The sequence below is a fragment of the Gavialis gangeticus genome, unplaced genomic scaffold (assembly GCF_001723915.1).
Source record: "Gavialis gangeticus isolate Ggan-Ray unplaced genomic scaffold, GavGan_comp1, whole genome shotgun sequence".
Classification (NCBI taxonomy): domain Eukaryota; kingdom Metazoa; phylum Chordata; order Crocodylia; family Gavialidae; genus Gavialis; species Gavialis gangeticus.
The window spans coordinates 94170655-94177452 of record NW_017728992.1 but is presented as its reverse complement, the minus strand read 5'-3'; the positions used below and the strand labels follow the sequence as shown (position 1 = coordinate 94177452).

Genomic DNA, 6798 nt, shown 5'->3' with positions numbered 1-6798 from the left:
AGTGGCAGGGAGCCAGCCCATCCCCACCCCCTGGATGAACTGCCCATGGCTCCATCCTACTCCCTGCCAGGACTCTGCAGTAGCCCCAACCCCAGCCCAACTCCCTCCCTAAGCGGCCTTCAATTCCCTCCCCCCACAAACTTACCCGCAGGAGCTGCTTTCTTGGTTGCCTGACGGCCAGATGCAAATATACACGTGTAGATGCACGTGGTGCCCCCTGCCTGCCTGACCTCCTCTTGCTCCCCCACAGCCCCTTTCAGACTGGAATTATGCCAGCCTGCAGAGAGCTCTTTGCAAAACTAGAAAATCCATGCATTTCTCCATTAAAATAAAAAATCTGAGGTTTTCTTGGTTAAAAGGGAAAATCCGTAGTTTTTTCCCCATTTTCCCATGCGAAACAGAAAACATGGATCCCTACCGATTAGAGATAGACTTGTCTCTGCAGGGTTTACACAAGTATGTGGTGGTTCCCCTATCCAAGTCCTTTTTGTACTCTTCTCCTATGACAACTTATTCTGGGAGTAGGACATGTCTGGCACAGATAGCATCTCAGCAAGCTTTGTCCCAAAGGAGAATACCCCTGGGTTGGGGGAATTTCACGCCAGCCCTTTTAAAACTGAATCCAGAGCTGTAAATTTATCTGCCGTGTGCGATTCACACCTAAATGCATGTATCTACAATTACTAAAGTGTCCATTACACTTCCCTCTACATACCTAAGTAAATGGCAGAGTAGTAAACCCCTACTCTATTTTTAATCACAAGTTGATTACTTTCACCTTGCTGATATACCAGACAAAAGCAGAGCAGGTGAAGATCACAAAACACTCATCTTCCAAGAAATTTAAGTGATTAGAGCAACTGAAACACCACACTTTACAGAGAAGCTATTTTTGTATGCAATACTGCAGTCTCATGTGTATATAAAATGCTGAACAAGGAAGAAAAAAAAAAACCATAGCTGACTGCAGCAGGCAAGGGTTGTCTCTGCTTTCCAAAAACAATGATACGAGATCATATTCAGCACAGGAACTGTGAGCAGGGAAAAAAGAAAAGAGGAAAATACAAGCAGCTAGCTCCAAATGAATGTATCACTGGTGCGTCTCTTCTCTCAATGGTAACTACAAGGTCAGGACAGAAGAGTGAATGGAAACATTTTTCGCTCTCTAAATGAGAGAAGGAACATGGAAGTACAAGTTAAAATGATTGCCTCCAGCCATAATATTAACTTAAAAAGTTTTGTAAATTTGGCTTGTGTACCTATTTACATGCATCAAATTCTGCTCTCCTCAGAACTGTTGCCAAGCTCCCAGTGAAGCCCCTAGACACATAACATTAGCACCCAGCCCTTACCAGGCTGTTTAATTCAGTGCAATTTTTATACCAGCTCCAGTGGGTCTATTCAGACAAAGAGATTAATAACTTGCAACACTGATAGAAATAATTGAACCTTAATGAATTTAAGATTAACTGGTTCACATTCCTAATTAGCATTTATACTTTCCATTGGGTCTTAACAATATAAATGTGCCTGCTTGCTCTAGTTTTGGATAGCGTAATGCATTTTGACGTATTAGATAGCACAGATGTCTTCCATGACCTTTCTTCTTCTTTTTGGTGCAGTTTCTGGCTTCTTCACCTTTTACAATGTGCATTGTGACAAAGTTAATATTTCACTGTAACAGCATCTGATCTAATAATTATATCTAGTGGAATTTTGTCCAAATTCAAATGGCAGGATATGGCTTTACAAATGTTGTGGGGTATTTCTGTAGGCAGTTGTGTTTTACACTGCAAAAGTCACAATGCAGTCACCTTTTGTACACCTGAAAGAGTGTGTGCAAGTCGGAGTAAACATGTATGTACAAAGAAGCAGCATGCATAAAAGGTTTCCTATCCTCCATATTCTGAAATTATCTTTCCATCAGAAACTAGCCCGAGTCCTTAGCTGTTTGTCAGGAATAAGTTGCAGTCAATGCAATGAGCATTCTCTTTCCAATCAATATCCAAAACATTGATTCAATGGCACCGTGATGACAATGCAGTCACTACTCCTTTCCTTGTACAACAGAAGTCTAAGACAAAATTGACTCCAGCCTCATGCAAGTAGTTTTTACTCAAATAATTAGCTATATTGAAGTCAGTGGAATGAATCAGATGTATACAAGTTTCTAGGATTAGGGTCATTACCTTTATTCCGTCTAAACTCTCCATTATAGTAGTATGCATCTTAGTCCCCACCAAATACTTATTTATTGGAGCAAGACTATTTCCCACACAGTAGGAAAACCAGCCTGATTAGTTTATGAGCTATTTGTTTAGTTTGTTTTTTGCTTGCTTATTGTCACTGTTTACATGTGTGAAGCAACACATTTTGGATGTAGCTCCAAATGCAAATGAAGCCCACAGGCACATCTCACATCTTTGAAACTGACTTCCTGAGTCTAATCAGACTTGTCCAATACGAAGCCCTAAAATCTAACCTGCTAGGACAGTGGGGCTCAACATGTTTGCCCACTAGGCTGGATGGGCAGTATCTGGTCTGTCTACAGGCTGGATCTGGCTGGTGGTCCCCATCTGGCACTCAGGACAGATGCGGCAGGGCCCATCTGGCTGTGCAGAGGGGGATGGGGGACAGCCCAGCCCCAGTTAAGCCCCACAGGGGACAGGGGCCATCCCCAATTCAACTGTGGGGGAGAGGGAAAAGGGAGGGGGCATGGCCTGGACCTGATCCAGCTGCAGGGAGGAAAGTAGGGGTAGCGGAGGAGGTGCAGCCTGGCTCCAACCCACCACATGGGAATTTGGTGGGGGTAAGGTGGTTATATTATTTGCAATTGCTCCCCCACCACCAAATGTCTTGACCTGTAGGGAGCTCTGGGCCAGATGTGATGGTTCTGTGGGCTGCATTTGGCCTGCAGGCCAGAGGTTGGCACTCCTGCTCTAAGAACCATGTTAAAAACAACATCTGTATTTGACAGTCTGTGATGTGTGGAACTGAGAAACTACTGCAGAAACTGAGATTAAAGTTTTGAGCAGGAAGTTTCCAGTTAGAAGAGGTGGTTTAATTAAAATTAATTCTCCCTATTTTCCCCCCAATTGACTGGAAAATTTGAAAGAGAGAAAAAATTAATCATTTTGAATGGACTTAATGCAGGGGTGGGAAAAATATGGTCTGCAGGCCAGACTCAGCCTGCCAAGGGATTCTATCTGGCCCCAACCTCCTTAACAAGCTGGCTGGGTCACCATGGGGTGCAAGAGCCTCAATCCTAAGGATGTCAGCTCTTGCCATCTTGTATTTTGTGGCAAAGTACTGCACACTAGTCTGCAGCCAGTCGTCATACACCAAACTTGTTGATGTGCAGCTATATTCAACAATGCATAGCATCTCAGAAACTCTTTGACTGACCCCTCTACCATGGCTCCCAGTCCTGAGCAACATTGTTCCCCCTCACATCCAATGGGAAGTTGAACTAGCAAGCTACTGGAGAAGATCTATGCCAATCCAAGCCTGCTGATGATCTCTTAAATGTACCTAGTGTACCTCATCATGATACCCACTGTGGTTCAAACTGCCACACCAGGACTTCTCTGGTGGGAGGAAAGGAGGTTGACATTACCACCAAACAAGTTCCTTATCACAGATCTACAGTTTTCCCACCTGGCTTCAACCTGCCATGCTGTTAGTGGGTCTTGCTGAAACAGTTCCAAACAGGGCAAGGTCTGTGTTCAGCCAACCTCCACTGCTGGGGTCTTTGCAACAATCCAGAGTAAAGGTGTGATGAAACAAACACCATGTCGCATACTGTTGATGATGGCCCACTAAGTTCAGTGGCAGACTACAGAAACTGCACATGGACACTAACAATGCTATCACATGGCTTGGCAACTAGGCGCATACTTGACTGACAACTTTTTACATATGTAAATTTTGCCTAAGATTTGACCAGTTTGAAAATGCAACAGCTTGACAGAAATATCCGCTGGATTGTACAAAGCATTTTATAAAATTCTCATTCAATTACCAAAAATTTAAATAGTTAAAAAAAGTTACAAGTATTTTAAAAAGTTTTACAACAAAAAGGCTAAGATTTAGTAAATAAAAATTAGACTCCCATCCTGCAAAGATTTAGGCAGTAAGCTACAACTTTGCCCAAAGAAGTGTTGCTATTGAAGTCAGTTATCAATGACGTACCCAGCTCTTTACTCCAGCTGCTTATTCTTTTTGGTTTTACAGAAAAAAAAAATCTGTTTTTAGTCAAAATAGATACAGACTACTATAAACAGATGTTTAGAAGGTGATTGGTTAGACTAGCATAATACTCAAGGATCAGTTTACCAATTAGGTTGCATATGCACGCGACATATCAAGAATTCACTGTCAATCTTTAAAGCTGCAAAGAATTTGAGCCATAACATTAACTGCTTTATTCAAAACATTTTTTGTGGTTCTTAAAAAAAAAATATTGATTCATTTTTGAGGGTATGGTGTAAGCACAGACTTATATAAATGTATGTTAAATGTCTGTGTTAAATTACAGTAGCCAATTTGCAAAATGCCAGAATATAATCTATTTACTGTTAATACATGATTGGGTACAAGAAATCATTAAATATATTTTTTTAATTTCTTCAAAGTCATAAAAAATGAATAATAGTTTCAGAATTATTTTATATTAATATTCCAAGTAGCAATTCAGTTTCTTTTAACTTGGATCTGTGCCTGTTTGCAAAGTTCAATAAATGTCTTGAATGCTAAAAGAAAAAAATGCAGTACAGATATATTTGTTAAATGAAAATTTCACTCTATTTTCAATTACTCCAGTGTTACATGTTTGGTAAATAAGAAAAAAACAACTCTTATAACAGATTAGGAAGTAACCTGGTGTACAACTAAGAGCCTTCGTTTTTTTTCATTTATTGTTTTGTGCATTATGGTACTATACAATATAAGCTCCTTCACATTCATCTTTCATTCCTGAAAATACCTGCCTTGAAAAGCTAGCTTTTAAAGCATTTAATTTATATAGGGAGATAAATACACAGAACTTTTTTATACTACAGCAGCATATATGCACCAAGTGTCAATGACATTGCATAACATGACATACTTTCTATTGGGGACAACCTTCTTTAATACTGTTTGAGCTCACAATCCTAAAAAGCCAGCACTAATCTAAAAAAACCCAAGGGACTGCTAAATCCTGCTAAGAAGATTGGTGACCTAGTCCTGCTTTTGGAATCAGACCAAATTAGGATCCTTGCCTGCTGCATCAGCAGCCGAGATCATACTCATACTAGCAGAATAGGAACATTACATTACTATGTTGGTTTGGGAACAGAATACTCATGTTTAGGTATGAAATATCCACCCTCCTAAAAGCTTACGTTTCAGAATTCAAAGGAATTATTATTTCCACAAAGGAAATGCAGAAATAATAAAAACCATGTACTTAAAAGAGCATGCGTCTTTGCACAAAAGGGCATGACAACATGCCACAGTTACACTGGCAGCATAAATGCATAGTTGCACAGAACTCCTACTTGTCAAATGCAATAATCATCAAGCACTTGAGCATTCCAAATCTATCAACATAATTTCGACTGTAAAAATACAGATTTGATAACAGTTTACAAGTACCATTCTCCGATCAGGAAGAAACAAATGGAAGTTATCCAGGGAATACTTCTGAGACATGGATTCTGTTTCCACTCTAGATATTATGCTCATGTATATAAACAGATCACAACAGAAGAGAAATTATTTGAGGTTTTTGAAGCTTTTGACTCAGATAGTAGTTCCTGTATCCAGAGCTCTTAGGATCAGAGGATATTAATTATAAACAATTTCAAAAAATTCCTTTTTGTGTGCTGAAAATTCCTGTAAAAAGTCTGCAGCAATTAAATGGGTCCACAAGGTCCATACACATCTATTGAAGCCTTTTAATGGGTGTAATAAATGTGGACATTTCTCTCATAGCACATGTTCTCACATGACATCAAGCTCTCTTCTATCCTATGCGACTGCTAACTATTACCTTCCCACCTCCTGACATATCTATATAGTTCTGTGGCAAGCGATGTACTGATATAAAATAAAGTCATTTTACAGCATGCAGAGTCAATCAAGCACTTATACCTCATGGACGGCTAATTGCATAGGTCTGCTGTGTTGGCTATAAACGTTTTGCTTATTTTTAAGAAACTGCCATTGCCACTACAGACCAATATATTATGTAATCTTGCCACATGAACTGTCAGCTATTCCTGACCTACATACATTGTCCTGTAGGAGGTAAGTCACAGCAAGCACAGTACAGAAAGACATTTTCTGCAATGGAGTGGGTGGTGCTGAGGTTTTCAGATTTAAGGTAGGTATAGGTAATCATCATCTAATCTTGGGGTTGTGAGGAAAAAAATTGCCTTGCCTATTTGTTGGCTTTGAAATCTACAGTTTGTTTGTACTCAGGCTCTAACCTTGTCATATTGAGTGGATGAGGCAGTCGGCATGAAACGTGCATCGCGGAGACCAACTGGTGGCTACAGGAATGGTGCTTCAAGGAGGGCTCTGGCTTCCTCAGCCATGACTGGCACATCACGACAAGAGACATGCTGGGATGGGACGGGCTCCACCTTTCCCCTAAAGGTAAGCATGTGTTCTCTTCTAGGCTGGTGGACCTCCTCCGGCGGGCTTTAAACTAGGCTCGTTGGGGGAAGGGGTAGATGAGGGCGGAGGAAACATCAGCCTGCCGGACCAAACAGCACCCACAACTACAGCCCAGCCCAGCCCAACGAGTGTAGC

At 40.7% G+C, this 6798-nt stretch overlaps 1 protein-coding gene across 10 annotated transcripts in view; it reads right to left on the bottom strand.

Annotated features, from left to right (window-relative positions):
* Window positions 1-6798, bottom strand: part of EPB41L3 (erythrocyte membrane protein band 4.1 like 3) — a 108718-nt gene that overhangs the window by 61458 nt on the left and 40462 nt on the right. The gene's annotated exons all lie outside the window — the stretch shown is intronic.